This window comes from Gymnoscopelus microlampas (genome assembly GCF_963454915.1).
Source record: "Gymnoscopelus microlampas genome assembly, chromosome: 23".
Classification (NCBI taxonomy): Eukaryota; Metazoa; Chordata; class Actinopteri; order Myctophiformes; family Myctophidae; genus Gymnoscopelus; species Gymnoscopelus microlampas.
The window spans coordinates 36,556,289-36,578,861 of NC_139960.1; the positions used below are offsets into that span (position 1 = coordinate 36,556,289).

At 40.4% G+C, this 22,573-nt stretch overlaps 1 long non-coding RNA gene across 1 annotated transcript; it reads right to left on the reverse strand.

Moving 5' to 3' along the window:
- Positions 1-1,376: 1,376 nt before the first annotated feature.
- LOC311039689 lies at positions 1,377-4,165 on the reverse strand. Its single transcript, XR_014600186.1, has 3 exons — positions 4,126-4,165; positions 1,652-1,715; positions 1,377-1,474 (listed from the first exon to the last, which is right to left on the reverse strand). It is a non-coding gene; the product is annotated as an uncharacterized lncRNA (long non-coding RNA).
- Between the last annotated feature and the right edge of the window lie 18,408 nt (positions 4,166-22,573).

Consider the following 22,573-nt stretch of genomic DNA (forward strand, 5'->3'; position numbering starts at 1 on the left):
ATAGGTAAACCAAGACCCAGCTAGCATCAGTCTAAGCATTATAATATCACAAAATAAATATTTACATTGGAACTATATAAACTATAGGATGCCGGGTCAACAAATTAACCTTTCATCTGTCTAAATAACATGCCATCTAAATAACATTTTTACCTTTACATAAGACTGCATGGTAGTCAAGGCTTGGACAAGTGCTAATGACCTTCCACACCAAGCATTATACCATAGCTATATCAGTAGTTGTTTTGTGGAGTTTTTCACTGATTGATTGAATACTTTATTAACACGTTGCAAATAGTATGGCGAGTATAATTCAACAAGCAATGCTAAAAGTATAACAAAAAATCCCATGGGACTTGTTTTCATAAACAATATCTTCAAAGTTATAGTAACTATACAGGGCTCATTAGTATTAAAACATATGTAAAATGATTGCTACCTTGCAGCAATTGCAGGATCTCTCGTTGCTTGTTTACCAGTCTGCAACATTCATTGGTCCACTAAAAACAGAAAGAAAGTTACTCTTAAAATGCTATTTTTGTAAACCACTTGCACCCCAGCTTCAATATTCTGGAGGGGAATATTAGCCAAAAATAGCAGTTCTACAAGCTCACACCATGTCACATTGTCAGCTTTTAGATCTGCTATTTTTGGCAAGGAGATTTGGCATAGACAAAAAGTGGTCCAACAAAGTACAGAGCCAGCTCAGGTCCAGTGTATGACGAAGGACTATTTCAGGATGAACTAGAAAAAGTGCTCCTCGGAGCACAGGTCTCCGCCAGGTCAGGTATGTTATTGTGGGCCAGCAATGTTCGGAATTCAGTCATTATAGAGGTGAGTGGAATCTGCTGAAGTTGAGGGATTAATGTTGATGAAGATATTGCACAATCTGGATCGACTATAAAAAAATCTGAGAGATCCGTCTTGATCACATGACTATAGACATGTGTACCGATTTGTGTTGTTTGGACAAAACGTGAAGGAGTAATATGTTTATTTATTTTGTTGCAAAAAGTCTCCTGGTTGTGTGCTATAATAGGCCAATGTGAATGTTGGTATTTCTTCCTCTGCCTTTCACGACAGTCAAACATATCGTTCATGATTTGAGGCTTTTTTTTTAACGAGCCACTCCTGCAAACTTTAGATGCCCATATTAGCCAATCACCGATCGTGGATGTGGGAGTGTGTATGCAAAGTTTCACGCCAATCGGTTTAACAGTGCCGAAGACTAGCTGTCCAAAGCCGGACGGACGGACACACGGACAGGGGGCAAAACATAGTCTCGGCCACGCCTTCAGCCTGGCGGAGACAATTAAAAGCTCCATGATACGATTACCCTCCCATCCCTAGCAGTGTGTGGGCTACAGAACCTGTTGTTTGAGCTCATCCAAGGCAGCCAGCAAGGAAATGTTAACATCCTGCAGTTGTTTGCGCAGCATGTCATCTTGAACAGACTGCTCCACTTGGTGCTGTTCTACAGTGACACAAAAAGGTTTGAAATACATCTATTATCTAATTTACATTCTTACACACTTTTCCTACATTGTGTCCACTACTTTGCAATGCTGACGTTTGTACATACTTTATTTGCTATCTGAGGACAATTCTTGATTATGAATCAATCAATACATACATAAAACAAAGCATTTACCCTTGTTTGATGTTATTTTTCTTTTTTTGCCACGTTGTTCTTCACTTGCCATATTATCACCATCCTGACGGAAAACAACAAAATGTTATCACCAGAAAACTGTTGAAGTCATGAATTTCCAGGGCCGTGTAAGAACCCTCTGCTCACAATGAAACACACAGATGAATGGCTTGTGGCTTCCCTGTACAACTGAAAAGGCTTTTAAACAGTTAGATAAATGAATGATCTGCTTTCTAGCACTGTGGTTCTCAAACTTATTTCATGTCAAGGACCCCCAAATCCATATGTATTTGGCCGCGCACCCCCACCTGAAAATATTTGGTACCAGGGACCCCAATACAAGCTTTAAGATCTACCAGGGGTTGCAATGCATTTTAAGTCGGATACCAATGATATCCAATCAGGAGAAAACCCCATACAGGATACAGAATACATACGTGAAATTGGAAGTGATGACACAAAGAAATGACACATTTGGAACTGGATCACTATCAAATTGAAGTTGATAAATGGGTACTCTCTCTGAAAAAGCTATTTCTTTTCACTTGAGCATTTCCAACACTTAATACTTTTACTCCTACTCCATTACATCTCAGAGGCAAATATTATACGTTTACTCCACTACAATTATTTGAAAGCTTTAGTTACTAGTTACTTGTATAGAGTTTACTATTGCAAAACCTATTAACAACTTGAGCCCTATTATGTACTTTGGCTGTTTGAAAATTGCAGTACAAGATGCGTGGCATCATGACACGTTGTGAGCTTGTACATCTGCTCTAGTTTTCTAAAGGCGTTTCTATTTACTGTTCAGTGCTTAGATCCGGTCTAAATAGCTTTAGTTACTAATCGCATTGTGAGCTTGTAGATTGACTATTTTCAAAAGCATCTTGAAAATAATTGAAAATGTGGCGACTTTTTGAAACATTTCAACAACACAAATCTAGTATGGGGGTCCCTGGCACAAAGTATTTTCAGATGCACATCCAGTGCTTCTGAAATGTTTTGAATTTGAAAAAGGAAGGACGGAAAACATTCAAAATAGGTACAATAACAGCAGCTGCTGAATGCTGCAGCCTTTCCTTCAAAGAATCCCCCGTAGACATGGTAGGACCTACTTTCTGTCAATGTAATCAGTGCAGGTGATTATGTTGTCCTGCACACCACCTGAATTTGAAATTGCACATAATGCAGGAGGACGTTGCGTTATTGAAAACAAACTTGATTTGCTTATTGACAGAAAGAAGCTCATAACATAACAGTGGATTTGTTATGAAACAAAAACTTGACAGATACAGAGAGGATAACCCAAGCTTTTCATAGAGCTGCAATATTGGTGAGTTGGTATTGCAAGATGCCAGCATTATAGCATCCAAGTTGCTTGTAGCTACATGCATTAACCACTTTCAACCTCGCATCCCTGGATATGTCATTATAGGCCAACATTTTTTAAAGTACCAAAAGTAAAAGTACTCATTATGCAGAATGTCCCATTTCAAGTTCTCAAATGTATACAAATCTTTTGAAAATAGCATATCTACAAGCTCAAAGCACAATGCGTTGCAATGCGATGCATTCTGAGCTTAGATCGGTATAGCATCGGTTCTCAAAGTGGGGTCCGGGGACCCCCAGGGGTCCTTGGGGGGATACCAGGGGGTCCCCAGCCAAATTAGTTACTAGAGCGTCACAATCATTTTAACTCCTTTGCTATACTTTGGCTATTCAAAAATAGCACATCTACAAGCTCATAGTGCAGCAACAAGTACCGCGCTATGAGTTTGTAGGTTTGCTATTTTAGAAAAATCGTGAAAATGTTTGCAAAAATTTAAATCCTTATTTTTTTAAGGCTACATGTTTAAAGGCAACACAAATCTTTGCTTCTGGGGGTCCCTGGCACAGCATATTTTCAGGTGGGGGTCCGCAGCCACATACATCTCAATTTGGGGGTCCTTGGCACGAAAAAGTTAGAGAACCACTGGTATAGGGCCCAAGTAATAATAATAAAAATAAAAACACAAGTATTGGAAATTGGAAGTACTCAAGTAAAGTATTGTACTTAAGTACAGTGCTTAAGTAAATGCACTTAGTTACTTTCCACCACTGACTTAATAGTAACTAGTTACTTTGTAGATTTTGATTATTAAAAACATCCATTAACCACTTCAACCCTGAACCCAGCTCAACTTGAATTAGCTTTGTATCTTTGAATGTTTGTCGCTAGAGCAGAGCTACAGCTACAAACGTCGTTGCTTTGTATCTTCATGTCGCTGGCTTCCATTGAAAAAGAACGGTAGCATAGCATGTAACTTTTTATCTGTCCATGTGAACGCAGCATATAGCGTAGCTACATGTACATTGCGGTAAACAAGACGTCATTGATTTCACCATAAAAGGCCAACTTTCATCATCATAAACCCCACTGGACCTTTGCTAACTTATGTGTCTAATATTATGTTTTAAGAGCTCATTAATACATCTTGTTGCACAGATTTACCAACACCGCGTCGCGTCGCTCCTACGGTCACCTGGAGTTGCCAGATTGTGTGAGAGAAATAAGGAACAAAGTCTATGAAAACAAGCCCACATTTTGCTTTATTTTGCTTTCAAAAGGAAACAAAATATCTTGAAAAAAATGAGGTAATTTTGGAAAATGTTTAAACATTTTAACAACACAAATCCTGGCTCAAAATATTTTCAGATGGGGGTCTGTGGACAAATACATATTAACTTAGGGGGTCCTTGAAATGAACGTGTTTTAAGAACTACTAGTTTAAACGACATTTGGAAACAAGCCCAAACAAGCAACTACATATTAGAAACAACTAGCCCAAAATAAGCAATTACCCTTTAGAAACAAGCCCCAAAAAAACGCAACCAGAGTACAAAGAAAAACAGCCAATGGCTTTCTTGTGTTTTTTAATTCCTATTAACTGACCTTGTATTGAACTGTACATTCATGTGCTTTTTTTCCTGCAAACTTCGAATCAAGTATTCAATGAATCAGTCAAAAACCTGCAACTAATATTTAAAAGCAACTTTATAGAAAAACAAGCCCAAAGTCGCTTATAATAAGCGGACATGGCAACCCTGGACACGCGCGGTGTAACTTCCTCTGACCTGAAAGAAACGGTAACGCCCTCTGGTGGCCCGGTGGAGCTATGTCTCTATATGTGGAGGAGCACACATTAACAGACAACGTCACGGTCACAGTGATAAGAACCCGTATGCGCGCGCAGCTCGGCAGCGAAAGAAGAACCCCACTGCTCATAAGATGCAATGTTTAAGTGGTCACACAGCTTCACGTGTAAAAATGCATCCCATCAAACTTTCAGATGCTGTTTTTCTCCCAGTATGGAGGAATGTTTAGGATTTTTACTGTAATCTCTCGCTCTTGAAATACACAGCTCAAAAGCAGTTTTTGTTAGTAGTATGTACACAGTTCATGAAAACTCAAAATAATTAAGGGATGAAAGTGTTCCCTACATTTCTTTGAGCAGTATATAATCCTTGGTTTCTGTTGTGTGTACTTTCTATATCATGACACTAGGTGTCACTGATGGGCTTTCTGACATAAAGGTGAGGACAACTGTAGGCTATTATGTGTTTGTCTGATGGGATACTGCTCATCGGATGTGTGTCTCTTTTTTTTCCTGAAGACAAGTTAAAACAAATAAGTATTATTGTGGAACCGCTAATCACAGTAGACATCTGCATAGCTGCTGGCTATAAGTATATTTTGATGCATGGGACATTCAGTTGCACAAATACACTCACTGATATTGGGTTGTACAGAGCCTTTTCCTTGAGGCTGCCACTCATTTTCTGGCAGGCTGGACACTGCAACCTGAAGTCAAATGATATTCACATTACTGTAATGTATAGACCTTTGGTCAAGTTCAAACAGTAAGTGAAGGGCATATACTGTACCACCACATGACTGGTTGAATTTAATTCACGCTTCGATTAGTACATGTGCATTTGGATGACCCTTCCAACCCTTCCGACCCTTCCATTTGTGGACTGGATACAGTATCTGAATACAATAAAATGACCCGCACACCGTCTACACTTGCACAATAAGGACAACTTTATGTAGGCAACATTTCGGTCAATAGACCTTCTTCAGGCATCTGAGAGGCACATTACTGGCTGGCTGCAGAGAGACTCCCTGAGGTAAAGGAGAGAGTTTGGTACAAGGCACTGCAGTCTCTGCAGGAATGTTAACTTATCATGACATGATAAATAGAGCGAGGGAGGATAGAGCAGTGGAAACTACATTTACTCAAGTGCTTTACGTAATTACAATATTTACTTAATACTCCACTACATCTCAGAAGCAAATATTGTACTTTTGTACTTTAGTGGAAAAGTACAATTTTGAACGCAGACCTTTTACTTGTAACATATATTTCTACATTGCAATATTGTTACTTTTACTTAATATGAGTGGAAAATCAGAGTACTTCTTCCACCACTGGATATAATAGAGGTAGCCATGGGAACGGCCGACGGTACAGAAATGTAGATAACAGCTCTCCCCTCAAACTAAAACAACCCGCATTCATCATCACAGTGTAACATAGTCATCCCACTTCAGCTTCCATTTACAAATGTGTAGAGAAACACAGCTCTTCAACTATGTTGATAAGACACAAAACTAGAAAAAAGTGCAGGTCTCCGCCTGGTCTTAACACAGCTTTATCACAAAAAGAGCTTAGTGGTGGAGAAGTGGTGAACAAACAACTGTGTCCTCTCCAATCCGAGACACACCCACGCACGCACGCACGCACTCCCTCATTCACTCACTCACTCACTCACTCACTCACCTTCTCTCTCTCTCTCTCTCTCTCTCTCTCTCTCTCTCTCTCTCTCTCTCTCTCTCTTTCTCTCTCTTTCTCTCTCTCTCTCTTTCTCTCTTGCCCTCTCTCTCTCAATTGTTCCCTTGCTTATGATGGCTTATAGTGCATGCACTATTTTTTTGTTGTCTAATACTACCCCCTGCTGTGAGGTTATGGACTCCGACTCTACCTGCAATTTCAACATGGCTGACCATTCAGATTTGTTTAATAAAGTCGTAACAGAGCCCCCCCCCTTCTTCAAAACCTCACTCAAAACCCACCTCTGCAGGACAGCATATGTCTTTATTGTTTTTGTGTCTTATTATTAAAGTGACTTTAATTAAGCGACGTTGGGCACTTAGAAAAGCACTATATAAATCTGAGCTATAATTTGTATTATTAATATTTTCTGGGGTCCACACACATCATATTGTATATGCCAGGTGGGGGACAGAATTCCTTGCAGTGGTTATAGGTGACAGACACACACACGCACACGCACACGCACACGCACACGCACACGCACACACACACACACACACACACAGACTGTGCTAACATGACGGGTACAAACTCTTTTGCAATGTTACTGTCCCCACGGTTTTTAAACCCATTTATTTACCCAGGAGAGATCGGATAACACTGCCAGTGCAGTCAGATAATGGGAAAACAGCCAGTTACAAAGTGCATGTAAGGCATTGTTACATACAATAATGTTGCCATACTTGTCAAACACAGCAGACAACAATCATGGGTAAAGGAAATGCCTCCTCCAAATTGAGCGGCTTCCTATAATAGCTGATACTGAGCAGTACCTTGCTAACTGCTTGGCCCTCCTTTTGGAGAGGCTGGCCATTTGAAGGCCCCTCACAACCAACTTCTGCACATGCCCTATAGGCTGCCAAAGATAAAAAACAAAGATTTACATCTGTAGACTAGCTGTGAGATGGTCTGCTGCTCTTGCTGATGATATTTTAGCACAGACAGACAGACAGACAGACAGACAGACAGACAGACAGACAGACAGACAGACAGACAGACAGACAGACAGACAGACAGACAGACAGACAGGTGTCTAGTACAATGTCCAAAAATGTCAATGCATAATGTAGGCCTATATAGTAATATAAACATTTAATCCAATTCAGAAATGATCAAATTTACAAGATAGAAGTGATGGATGTGAACAAATGGCATTTGGGGGAAAACTCCATTCTCATATAATTATACTATTCATAGAATAAGCTGTATTTTGTAGCATGCCTTCAAGAGTTATCATATGGATCAGTGGTTCTCAAAGTGGGGTCCATGGGACTCTCATGGTTCATTTAGGGGTTCTAGATGGACCCTTACAAGACAGAGTTACTGCCAGAGTTGAGGGGGGTCCTTGAAATGAAAAAGTGTGAGAACCACTGATGATTTAAAAGTGAAATGGTTATAAAGTTTGAGCACTAGGGGGAGCCTCTCACTGTGTAAACTTTTGACCCCTGGGTGGAGATCTGATGTCAACGAGACCTGTTGCTGTGATGATCGCATCAGTTTTTGAATTGTTTTTACAAGAGTGGTGAGCAAAATGCAGGTAGCTTAACTCACTTTCTAGTTTATACTGGCCACGTCTACCAGACAATTCTACAGTGCGGCTAGCATCACCTCTGGCCTAACCCATCCCCAACACACCTGGCTTTATCCAACTATAGAGAGAGGTTAAGTTCTTTTCAACATTTAAACAATTCAATTCATTTCATATGAGCTTTATTGCCATGAGAAAACATACGTTTACATTGCCAAAGCAAGTTTCAAAACATAATATAAACAATTTAAGAAAGTATGTACCATTGGCCTAATGTGTTAAATAGTCCAAGAGTGCTTACCAAATGCAGATGTATAGGCTTGGTTACTAGTTCAGATAGATATGCATGTAGCCTGTTTTCTTAACCACAAGTATGTTATTTTATATGTGCACGTTCACTTCACGGATGCTGTCTGATTTATACTTGGCTGTGCGTTGTGTTGCAATGAAAATAGCGGATCTTCAAGCTTACGACGCGTCGTGTTGTGAGCTTGTAGATCTGCCATGTTCACGTCGCGCGACGGAGCATAAATCAGGCTTAAGTATGAATCAATGCACACATTACTGTTCGTGGACGCACACGTTAACACAAGGATACATTATTTACCCTAGGCTGGGCGATATGGCCTGGACTAGAGAGAGACACTTGTTTCTATTACAGGGGTCTTCAACGTTTTTCAGGCTAATAGGACCCCCTTAGCTGAGAGAGAGATGAAGCAGGGACCCCCCAACTACATTGTATAAAATTGTGTTGCAGATTTCAACCTTTTCATAGCTTCATAGACTTGTTTGACAGCATCAGTGTTGTGTACAAAAATAGCAGTTCTACAAGTTTACAACGTGTCGCAGCGCGATGCGTTGTCAGCTTGTAGATCATCTATTTATGGTGAATGTTCCCCCCAGAATAGGGATGTTTGGGGTTCAAGTGGTTAGTGTAAATAAAAAGAAAAGGGAGAGAAAATATGTTCTATCTCATATAGATTTGGCTGACCCCCTGTACTAACTCTGTAACCCTGTTGAAGACCCCTGTTCTATTATATTAAGCCCCAAATGTTACATTTCCATAAAGCTATCATAATCACTTTCATAACAGTCAGGGATGGTTAGACTATTGGAGCCTATAACAGGGTGTCAGGACTGTTATGTGTGATGTGGCGTATTTGTAATCAAAATGTTTTATCTGAGGCAGGAGACATGATAATGTAATAACTACATTTCAGTAAGAGTCCATATTCTCTTCTCTCCATATTCCAATTCCAAAGTTTTCTGATGGCAATTTTTGTGCCAAAATATATTAACAGTTTTTGAGTGCAAATAAGGCATGTAAACTCTTTAAGTTTTGCCACAGGCCTAAGCAAAAAGTGAAGCAGTTGTACCATGGTATCTCTATGCTATCACAGTCTGCAGTGCTTAGGGAAGCTGGTGATGTAATTTGGCCAGTACATTAATGGGACATTCCACTGGCTTGTGGAAAACGATGTGGGATATATCTATTTCATTAGAGCGTACTTACTTATAATGGATTATCTGTGTGTTTGCTAAAACATATGGCTATCAGTGTTCTTTCTGGCCATGTGGGAACTCCAGCATCAGACCCAGAAGGACAGGTCGGAGGAGTTCACTGCTGAGCGGAGGAAAATGATACAGAGTGCCTACACTTCTGTGAAGAAATGGTTGGATACAGAAGAGAGCGACACCAAAACTGGTCATATGAAGCAGTTCAGAAATAGTATAATTGACAAGGAGCGAGTAAGTGTTGATTTCAATTAATGATTTCAAATCATTTATTTGTTATGAAACAGGAATAGCATCATGACATAGTAAATAGGTACTGATATTTAATACACTTTGGCTAAATGTGTTTTTAAATAAAAACTGGTATGTCATGAAATGTAGATAGTTACATTACATTTGTTATCCAGGAACTGAAGGCAAGCACCACCCAGGGTGATTCTTCATGGCTAGTGAGGGGGATGACGCTGATATGCTTGCTGCAGTGGAGGTCTCTGAGCGTAAGTGAGATAATAGACATCAAAGCATGTCTAACAAATAAACACTTTATAATACAAAACCAGCTTTTTTTTCATTCTTAGAGTTGCTTGAGCCACAAGAGTCCCCGACTAGCAGTCAGTCTGGGGGTTTGCCGTGTCAGGTTTCCCAGCCCACAGACGAGACAATGACAATAAGCAATGTAAATTATAACACTTTGTTTTACTGTTTTCTTTAGGCTTTTTGTTTTAACATTGATTTGTATACAACGCTGTACCTAATGTTGTGTATGTGTTATGTGTGTTGCACTTAGTTGGTTGGATGAGTGGTTGGGAAACATCCAATGGCATCCCATCTGCTGACAGTGCCTGGCTGAAAAAGGATACAGAAAGAGGGCTGTTCTCTCCTATTCAAATGTATCCAGGGAAAAATAAGATGATGAAGATGCGACGAGTGATGAAGTCAGACCGCATGTGGTTTTATCCACCAGATTGTCCTTGCATTTTCAAGGAAGGTCAGAGAAATCCAGAGCCTTTTTTTACAGCCGTGTCTTTGTGTGGCGCCCTGTTGGCGTGTGGAAGTACTCCCTGAAGTGTCCTCGAGGCAATGATTGGGTATACCGGGTATAACTCACTTCACCTGTGTTCCATTTTTACATTAGAGCTGAATATTTATTACTGTAAACATGTAAGAAAGAAAAAGCACAGAAAGTCACATTGCTGCTTATGGCCTTTTATTAAATGTTTTACCAATATGTACTTTACAGGTACGTCACGTCTGTGATCTGTCTGGCTGGTACACAGTGCTCATTGAGGCTCTAGTCTTCGGGCCCTGTAGAACGGCAGGCAGGAGTGGGAAAGAACCTGGTGCACCGGTCTGGCTGGCGTGGGATTCTGCCATTTTATCACAACTTAGCGAGGCTCATCGAGCCGTGTTCCCTGCCATCCTGACCAGCAGGTGAGCATAATGAACATACTGTGTGCATCTAACAAACCTGAAAGTAGTCACTCTTATAAATCTCAACATATTGATTGCCATTTCTTGTGTATTTACAGGTGCGTGTGGATAAGAACATTGTGCGTCAGCTGAGAGACCGGACTGAGGGCAACACTATGGTGAAGGTGTGGCGGCAGGTACAGGAATGTCACGTGGAGGACTACCTTCAACGTAAGGACATGTAGGCCTACACCACACTCCTTGCCAAGTTAGTGGAACCCGGAATGATAATGTCTGCTATAAGACCAACATTTCTGGCTCCACCTCCTCTGAGACAGATTCCCTCTGCACGGCCCTTCCTGCTGGCAAAGGCCAGCAATGTACAGGATTACCGGAGGCAGATCCTATCCACGTTTGGCACTGTACTGAAAGTATGTAAATCAAAACATAATGCCATACTGTATGATTGATGCAAAACATATTGCAGTATGCAGTGAAGCTTTGAAAAGTCACTTAGGATTAATGACAGAACTTATCACATTATGCACATTGTGACACATTCATAGGTGGTGTACAAGATGTCTGGGGAAGGTCATGGCTCAGCTGAGTGGTTCACCAGCATCGGAAACGAACATTGCCAAATAGTTTCCTTTGTGCTCAGGAAACCTTCCGACTTGTGCAGCTAGCCATTGAGGAGCTGAAAGGTCCTTCTGGGCTGGAGGAGAGTGGAGTGAGCCTCTTCAAAACACCTGGTATAAAAGACCTCACACTGAAGAATTATCGCAACATCCATATGGATAATGTAGCTCACCAAGTGAACATAACACACTGTATGTATCTATGTGTATTTACAGAGGCCATTGACAAGATGTGGGCAGACCAGCAGCAACACCAGGAAGGAGTGCATCCAGGATCCACCAGACAAGCCTATAGGATTGCACATACAACCACCATCAACAAGGTTGGATCTACCCTACTACAAGTGTTTGTGTGGAACCAACGGGGTGCTCCTTCCATTCCGACATCTCGCCACTCCGACTAGTGGCTTCCGCGTGCGGTTAGGGTTAGGGTTAGGGTTAGGTATAGGGTTCGTTAACGTCGGAAAGGCGACATGTCGGAAAGGCGAAATGCACCCGGAACCAACAGCCTGGAAGGCTTCCATAAAGCTCTGCCACGCATGATTCCAGGTACACAAGCGTAGTGTTTACACTTGTTCAAAGCTGCAGTTATGTAGCATCTGTGTACTTGTGAACTGTGTAATTGTGTTTATGTGTGTAAGCCTACAGTATTTGTTGCTGTCGGGCAGAAACCTCCAAAACCGTTTCTTTTTTTATTATTAAACAAAAATGAAGTTAAATAATGAAATTAGCCAATCTGTAAGCTCACAATGCGTTGAATCGTGACGTGTTGTGAGCTTGTAGATCTGCTATTTTCAATATTTTACAACGTAAAAAAATAAATAAAAAAAGGAATTCAAGTTTTCTACCTGACAGCTATGATATATATTGTATGAATACCATTTCTACTGCCATTTACTGAGCCTAATTACCCCTCAGAGACATTAAACCTTTACTTTATGCTACTCAGGTCACCACTGTGCACCACGGCCATATCAGGTTTACCTGATAAGTGGCATTGCTCGTTGGAACTCGGACAGGAGCTCAGATGCTGTGTTGTTGGCAAAGGACGGCACCACAGGTCCTACTCAGCGCCACTAGTTGACCGTCTCAACAGGCGCTGTCAGCAGTTGTTAGGAGAGACTGTGGAGGAGAATTTCAGGGCCCCTGCTGATGTCCCTTCCAATGAACTGCTTGGGTTGGAGTACCTATTCTCAAGCTGACACTCACCACGGAGCAGAGGAACAACATCCTTGAAGCCTGGAATGCAGTGGAGGAGCATGAAGCAGCCATAGAGGTTCAACCAGCTCTACAGAACACACTGGGGCAACACACTCTACTGCCGGACAAAGAGGGATGATCTTGTTGCTGCTGCTGTGATACAGCGGGTAAAGATGGCTAAGCGCTACGCACCAGCACAACAAGATATCACTGCTCAGTTAAACTGTTGTGGGTGCGTGCACCTCATCACGGCTCTCGCAGCAGTCCTGAGAAGAGCACCATCTTGAAGGCATATGATCGAATCCAGAAAGTTGTGCCCCGTAAAAATGATGTCATCTTCATCAGATCTGAGTGTTCAGTAACTATGAAGACTTCATCTCTACTGTTGACAACATGACACATGTACCTAGTATTGTAAATACTCTCTTTTTTATGCCATTTCACCCTGTACATGTCAATAATTGCTTCTTATTTGACAAATTGTAAATAGTGAAGCAATCATGAACAAACTTGCTCAGCAGCATCAGTTTTATTCAAATTGACATTATGTCAATTTGAATCAAACTGATGCTACTGAGCATGCATGATTTTTGTTCGTGAATGTTTGTTCATGATTGCTTAATTTGTCACTGTCCAATGCACCTGCATCTGAACAAAATGGATGTGCGAATATTGTCTTAGCAAATTGTAAAAGAAAAACATGTCCATATTGTATGTCTTCATTTGTTAATTTTAGTGTTATTCCTTCTTAGGCATGTCCAATGACATTTTGTCTTATACATTGTAGTGCTTAACACTTCGGGTTTTGTTATCTTAACTGTCCTCTAAATGTGGTTTGCAGGGGAGGTCAACGACAACATCAACACATAAAAAGACTTACTGTATACAGGGACATTTTTATTCAAACCAAGATTATTAGTATTTTTTTTAATTAGATTTGTTCATGAAAAAGCAGGACACATACATAATAGACATACAGTAAGGTACTAGATTACTTGCCTGTAAGCAGAGCTGGATGTGGATGGGCATGGATGAGGCGGCTGAGCCAGGAAGGGACATGTAACATCTGGTTGCATCTTGGGCACTCTATTACCTTAATACAATTTTATATTATTTTGACAACTGAATACATTACATTTAATTGACATGTTCAGCTTTTAACCACTATTTTCAATATTTTAGTTACCATCTTTATATAATTTAAAATAATAATGTACCATGTGTCACATCGTTACATGCAATTATGAGTTCATAATCACATTGCCTTTTTAAAACATATTAGGTTATAACTGATATAAGCTCCTCCCTCCACCAACATGGAAAGCCTCCAGGCAGGCAGAATGGAGAGTTTAGTTCAATACCCCTTTATTACTGCAGTGTGGTGCCTAGTTCTTCAGGTCTTTAGATGTAATTTACAATGTAATAATGTTCTAGGAGTTTAACTTGTTAACTTTGACTCTGGATCTAAACCTATCATGGAACTGGAGACTGGAAAGCTAGCAGCAGTAGTTAAGAAAAATAACGCTAACCAAACTAATAAAAAGAAGAATGCAAGGCAAAGAGTTTCTAAAGAGAAGCTGAGCCCCCTGCTGTGACCATCAAAGACCAAAGATCACCATGTTTACATTGCACTGAGGCTGTGTGTGTGTGTGTGTGTGTGTGTGTGTGTGTGTGTGTGTGTGTGTGTGTGTGTGTGTGTGCGCGCGCGCGCGCGTGCATGTGTGTATTGCTGTGTTTCAGCTGTTACAGTATAGGCAGTTTGTCTGTGTGGAGGAGGAGGTGCCATGTGTATCCTTAGGGACCATGAAATAACAACCCTGTTATATCTGTTTCCCTGAAAATTAATTGTAATGTGTGGATTCAAATAAAGAATTAAAGTGTGTGTGTGTGTGTGTGTGTGTGTGTGTGTGTGTGTGTGTGTGTGTGTGTGTGTGTGTGTGTGTGTGTGTGTGTGTGTGTGTGCAACATGTTGTGATCTTGTACATCGGCTATTTACGCAGAATATTCGCCCACTAAAGGGCCGCTAGGGTTCAAATCCAATGGCAGGGGAACAATGCCGTGTGTTGTGGTGTGTTGTGTTGTATTAATATATTTAGTGTACAGCGAAAACAGGAGGGGGCCTAGTATAGAGTCCCGGGGACTACAGTCAACAAAATATATTTAGTGGCTAACCTCTTCAACTCTAAATACATGACAGGGTCCCCAAGGAGTCTGTACTTGGTAATTTCCTTTTTCCATCTACACCAAACAAGTGATCTGAAAGCTCACAACGTTTCACACTGCGACACTTTACGAACTTAAAGATCTTCTATTCTGCTGAATGTTTGCCTGAGTCTGTCTGTAGGCCTACCACTCACAGGGAATACATACAGTACTGTAATGTAATTCCCTTTGACCACATGGGGTCATTGGGGGAGGGAGACACCAGCTAGATGTGACTGTGAAAGATTTTTACACTGAAAACTTGTGAAATGGGACATTCTGCATAATGAGTACTTTTACTTTTGGTGCTTCAAGTATATGTTTATGCCAATACTTTTGTACTTTTACGCAAGCAAATGGCGATTACCTGACCTTTACTTGTAACAGTGTGGACTAGTAAGAATGAACACTGGACATGTAGTTGTTAAAAAAGTGCCACCCAGGGAAAGACTATGATTATAATATTATATTCTTAGGGCTGTACAATATTAGGAAAACATGCAATAACATTGTTTTAATATTGTGATGACGATATGACTCATGATAAGTAAACAAATAATGAAGTATACCCTTGTAATATCTTTCTGCCTTAGGGGGTATGCTGCTAACATAGACCCCAGACATGTTAAAGGAATAGTTCACCCAAAGTAACTTATTTTCTGTCAATTACACACCCCGTGAAGCCCTGAATGTGACAAAAACTAAAACAAATCTCCATGAATACAAGGCCTCATGGCGTGTGTAATTGATAGAAAAAAAGAATCACCTTCAGGAGGCTGCAATTCCAAACTGGCCCCTGTCAAAGTCTTAACCTACCCCCCCCCCCCCCCCCCCCCCCCCAGGGCCCTGTGAGAATTGTGTATTTAATTTTTGTGTATTTAAAAAAAAAAAAAGATTTATATTGGTTAAATAGAACCGAATTAGACCCGAATTAGACCGAATTAGACCTGAATTAGACCCGAAAAATTTCGCGACTGGGGGGCCTTCGATTTTGTGGTGTTCCACGGCCCTGAGGGGTCTTAATGCGGCCCTGCGCTACCGAACGTCCCCTTCTGTGACGCACGAGACTGAGGGCGGAAGCTGGTGCGCGCCCGAGATACAGACGCCTCAGAGCCGAAGGAGGCGTCTACCTTTATATGTCTATGGTTTAGAGGACCTTGTATTGTGAATTGTACTTCCATGTACTTTTACCATGTCTTTCTAAATAAAGTATTCAATCAATCAATCAATCAATCAATCAATCAAGTATTTTTTTCAGGTGAACTACTCCTTTAACATGTAGGGGGTATTCAACTTGTTTTTTACGTTGAATTGAGGTTGAGGTTGTGTGTTCAGTGGGCCTTCAGGCACCTTGGACAACATGTAATTTAACTGTATATTATTTCACAATTTGTATGTGAAATTAGTTTGTTAAATCTGTTTAACACTTATCTTCCCGTAGCAACCTTGAGTTCAATACTGAATACATTTGTATGCCACCCCCCCGACTCTTACACCCGCCCCCTTCCTGGCCCTCATTAGCTTCCAACCCCTGGCTATGGCATGGATTACTTTTTGCACAAACATTTTAATGAATGCTCTGTACAGTGCATTTCCCCAAATCCAACATGGTCCAGTTTCCACCTGTTAACTGAAATGTTGTTCTCAAACACATGGACCCGGTTATGTTCTGCAGATGAGGGTCAGAGCCCTTCGCCAATGCTTCCAGGGTCATGTTTTTTTTTTATCAAATAAGTTTGGTGTATCCATGACAACATATGTACAGTACTAAAGTCTGTCCAAGCAAAACGATGTTGAGGCTGTCACAGTTTACTGTGTCCAAATACAATATCAAAATAAATGGTACAAATCCTGCAATGCTCCAGGTCATATTACTACTATTCTTACAGGCAGTTGGTTTTTGATGTTTGATGATCTGCTTTTGTCAAAATTAAACCTCATAAAGGCTTAATGTTTCAACCCACACGCACACACATTTCTCAACACATTATTGTGTATTTCATTCTTGTACATTTACTATATATATATATATAGAGAGAGAGAGAGAGAGAGAGAGAGACAGCAGGACAGTTTTTATTTACATTTGATCATATTTGCTCTAAAGCTGTTTAATTACTAACTCTGTTAAGAATGTGGTCTTGCATCATTAAAATGTTTGTTTAAATGTTGTTCTTTTTGTGAATGATTCATAATGTTTATGTGGCCATTCCCTTCTGGGAACAGTAGATCAATGGCTCCATCTACTGGTGGAGGGAATCATCTACATATGCATGTACAGTATCTAGGCTAGTGTGATATTGTCTATTTGGAGTTATGAACATGTAGTACCTCAATGTGCTATCATTTATGTATAGGCCTACTTAACTTTTACCAAAAATAACCACCAATACATATCATTGATGTCGGGCACAAACCTTGCATCTCCAACCCATATTTCAACTTTTTGATTTTTTTAAATTAAATGTTAAATGTAAATTAATGCCCTACTTTGTTGTACAAGAGCAAAAATAGCAAATCTTCAAGTTCACAACATGTCTCGATGTGATGCGTTGTGAGCTTGTAGATCAGCCATATTTGCTATTTTAGAAACATTGTTGAAGTCAAACTTAAAATGGTTAAGTGTGCCAGTGGGTTTTATAAATATGTATCGATGAAAAGAGCTTGTGACTAAATAATAACTACATTGGAACAAAGGTCCTATTTCCTAATGAGTAACGTTTTTGGACAAGGTTTCTGACCGAACATCAACGATATGCATTACATACCTGCTGTAACCAGCACGATATGTGTACATTATACAGTATAGATGGGTTCAGATCTGAGCCAAGTCTCCTGAGGATGCGCGTCTGAAGCCTCCAGATGTCTCCAGATGTCAAAACAGATGATGATGATACAATTTGTCTGTTGTGAGGGAGTGAGTGAGTGAGTGAAAGCAGTTTTCTGTACAACTTCACCACAACTATACACATCCACAACTCTTCTGCATTGTTGTCTTTGTTTTACTGTAACTGTCCTAGAGCAGTGCTTCTCAAAGTGGGGACCTCTAGAGGTCTTTGGTCCAGGGGTCCCCAGCAAAACGAACAGTTTAAACACTTACTACAGTGTACAGAATATACAGTGATACAAAGACACACAAAACTATTGAGCATTTACACACATGCATACACACAGCATGCAGGGTTGGACTTACAAATCACGTTATCAAAGCATATTTGATGGCCTTCCTGCCCTGGTATTTGGAGAGAGAGAGTTGCCGCCCTACTTAACACCTGTTGTGAGTCAACTACTCCAAGATCTATTTAGAGTTGAGACGAGTACAGCAACCTTTTATTCCATATTTATTTTTATGTATCTTTAGTAAATCAATGCCCCACTTTCTCATTCAACAATGGAGATGAGTAAAGCCCAGGAGCTGGTCACAGGCGATTTTCCCTTTCCTCCTCTGTAAATATAGCCATTTGTATTTGTTGATGACATATGTTAATGTGTTAATATTCTATGCTGTTGATTCATTGAATACATAGAACCACAATGATCGTCCCCAGGACTTTTTTTGTTTTATCCTTTTAGCCCAAATAATGTTTTTGACTAATAAAGTATTCAATTCATTAACCGATGCAGTGTAGAACAAGCACAACAAACAGTGTGAGTGGTAGAAGAAGTACTCAGATTACCATTTGTTTTTTTTGCTTCTTTTTTTTACTTTTACAAAAGTAGCAATGCCACAATATGAAAATACAGTAAAATAAACATTTTATATTTATTTTCAACAACAACTTTTTTCTAAATAACAGATCTACAAGCTCACAACGTGTCACATCGTGACGCGTTGTGAGCTTGTAGATCTGTTATGTAACAATAACAATATGTAACAATTGTAGATCTGTTATGTAACAATAACAATGATCTTGCCCTCGCTCCTGGGTCAAATGATCTTGGACTCGCTCCTGGGAAAAAAAATACACAGGGAAAAGGAAAGGAATTATTCACTATCATACAAAAATATAATAATAATAATAATAATAATAATATTAGTTAATAATGTAAAAATATGTTTTCATGGTGATACCGATAAATAGGAACTTAAAGCATACTACGCTAGTTCCGTTGATCCAAGCCAGAACACACTTGAACATGCTTTGAAAATGCACGCGGCCCACCCACCTGACCACTTAACACAGCATGCGGCTACCGTGTTAAGTGGTCAGATGGGTGGGCCGAGGTGTGGAAAATGCATCATGATTTGGCAGTGCACGATTCTGCATCGATGCATAATGGATTATAGCCTGCACCACTTTTTAGTTTACAACTTTACACTTTGTCTTTGAATAATGTTAAGACATTCATGTCAATGAGAGTGAATAAACACACTGTAATCACAGCAGTTTCTAAATAAAAAAGTAGTTCAATATGTTTCTGAATGCTTGTATTAACTGATTTGACCATCTTGTGCCGAGATGCACACGGTCGAATCGTTAACATCACAATGCTTTGTGAGCTTGTAGATCTGCTATTTTCACCATTTTTAAAAGATGTTTTTAATGTTTGAAAATGATTAGGCTTATGTATGAAATATTACCAAAGACTAAAACTAAGGACGTTTTTGCTATGATTTGAGTTAATTAATTAGTTAGTAATTAAGTATAGTAAGTTTTCTTTCAGTTAACTAAAAGATTTTGTCAATTGTATTGTCAATAGTAGTTTTCGTTATTTCATTAGTTTTAGTAAACTATAACAAACATTATCTATTTATTGTGTTCAATACCATTCACATATTTGGCACAGTCAAAACAGAATGTATCAAATGACAATCGTTCACAAGAATAAAGCAAAATTAAATCTCATGACTGATTTTTTTTTAGGCCAAGTCCCAATCTGTGATTTGTTAACACATTGGGTGCCAAAACCGGTATTTACCGTGTTTTCAATGTTTAGCGCTTAGGTGCCAAAACCGGGATTTACTGTGTTATCAATGTTTTAGTTTTTTACGTTTTTTTCCACAAGGGGGAGGGGGGGGGGGGGCGGCTAGCGCAGCTCTGGAATCACCCACAGTGACTCTGAGAAGGAAGGGACAGATGGATCACCGTGCCAAAAAAACTGGCTCCTGTCCACTCCCATTCTATCTCCTTGCAAAAAAACTCAATGTTTTCAGTGGGGAAAACGAGTCATTTTAATTCCGCGATCACTCCGCCATGGTGACTCGCGTGATGTTATTGTTCCAGGCGTTAGCCAGGACCATCCACCATCGTGCACGCATATATTGTTTACAATCATGGGGCGGCAGTGGCTCAGGGGTAGAGTGGCCGGGTAGTGTGAACTGGAAAACTGCAAGGTTCCCAGTTCGATCCCGGGCTGGGGCGCTCCCCTAGAGTTAGTGTCGAAGTGTCCTTGAGCAAGACGCTGAACCCCTAATTGCTACCGATGAGCAGGTTGGTGCCTTGCATGGTTTCCTCCGCCATCGGTGTATGAATGTGTGTGTGTGAATGGGTTAATGGCACAATCAATGTAAAGCGCTTCGGATAGAAGCGCTGTATAAATGCACCATTTTACCATTTACCAATCAGGTGCTCGTCGCGGAGTCTACAGCTGTAAACAGCCTAGCGTTACAAACGGTGAAACTCTGGCACGAATGGGTTAAAGGACAAGGACTGACAGACACAAATATCTCCATATTATGCCCATATCTGTCACATCGGCAGTGGCATGTAGGCGTCTAACTCTGGAGGTAGGGGCCGCTGTTATCTTACATGTGTGGTGATACAATCTCAGCAGGTGGTGGTCTCTCAGCAGGTGCTGCAGCAGGTGTTCACCCAAAACGCCAAAGATAATAGTGCAGTCATGCACCTGGACAAAGAGGAAAGGTAACAATGTAGGTTGAGAGAGAGAAATTAGACATCCTAAATTCATCCTATATTAAAATCATAGGCCCACCACTGGCGGGTCGGCCTATGACTCGGACATATCTATATAGTCACTATGACTCAAACGTAACCCTGTCAAATGCCCATATATGGCCATATACTGATGACATAAGGGATCTCCATATATCAGCATGAAAGGGACAAGAAATTACAGATACAGAGAGGGTATATGGTGTGAGGGCAGCATAGTGGCCCAAACCTCTAGTTCATTACAATCAATTAACAACAAATTCTCATCGTCTCATTCGTCATCTTTTCATTTTTTATTTTTAAACTAGATTTTCAGGCCGCTACGCGTCCTTCAAACCTAGTCCTATGTTGCCCCGATAAGAGCAGTGGTCACCGAAGTATGGCCATGTTGAAGTGTTAAACACTGCCGCCGAGCAGTGATGCACTTGCAGCAACCAGGTCCACTGGTGCCTGTGCGACCTTGTGTTTGGGAGGTAGGGGTCATGACCACCTCCTAGTAAAACCGGAACTGAACAGATCCACTTTCGGGTAGCACTCCACACCCCTCAGAGTGTGTGTGGGTGAAGTCTCAAGACAATCTCTAGTGCATGCAGTTACTTTTTTTCACACCTTCTTCAAGACCATTCATGTTTATGGAAGATGCTTCTAAACATGTATTGTAATGTTAGCTTGACCACTTCAAATACTCTTTAATCTTAAATTACATGTCCAAAATACCAGATCTACATGTACAAGCTCGCTATACGTGGCAGCTAGAGCAACATGTTGTGAGGTTGCAGATCTGCTATTTTCAAATAGTCAATGTATAGATTTTAAGTTGTTAACGGATTTTGATGCAGGGTGATCTCCAGACTTTCGACTGCCTGTCTGTAGTAATCCGTACCTTTACAGGTAAGATAAACGAGGAGCATGGATGTGTTCAGAGTGCTGTTATGATTCCTCTCAACCAGTTTACAATACAAGGTCAGAACTAATGGTAGTGTGGTATAATCATTAGTATTATTATATGGTTTTATTATGCAGCCATATACATACCCATATGCAATACCCCTGGTATTGGTTCTTCTCCAGGTCAAGCCTTACCGCTTGAACACTCCCATCAAAGCAACCGGTGTAGATCTGTGTGGGAGACAAGGTATGAGCCAAAGCTCAATTCATAATATTATGTTGGAAATCAGGAAAATTAAGACTATACGAATCACACAAAGGTTAATACCAGTTAGGGTATACAGTAAAAAAAAACTTAGTGTTAACTCATTAACTGCCAAGGGCGACTTTGACGACTTTTAGTTTTGTAGTGGGTTTATAAAAGATTGCGCTGTTCTCTATCACCCGAGTGATCACTTTCACTTCAGACTCACAAGGATCCGGAAACAACGTCAGATTTCCGCCTCCGTCCACTTCCTGTTTAGATTTTTCATGGAAACGGCTGTATCTTGAGTTGACTGTTTTTGCCCTGGATTTCACGAGACATGTTATTTTCAACGTGCTGCGAGAACAGAATTAAGGGGCCGATCGCAGTTGGAATGTTTGTTCTCTGGGCGATGCACACGGATACTGGGTGTGTTTACAAACAGTCAGACAAGCGATCATAATGGGTATACATTTTCTGTGACGAGTTGAAAAGGTATAAAAAACGAAAATGTCTTGCAGTGGGC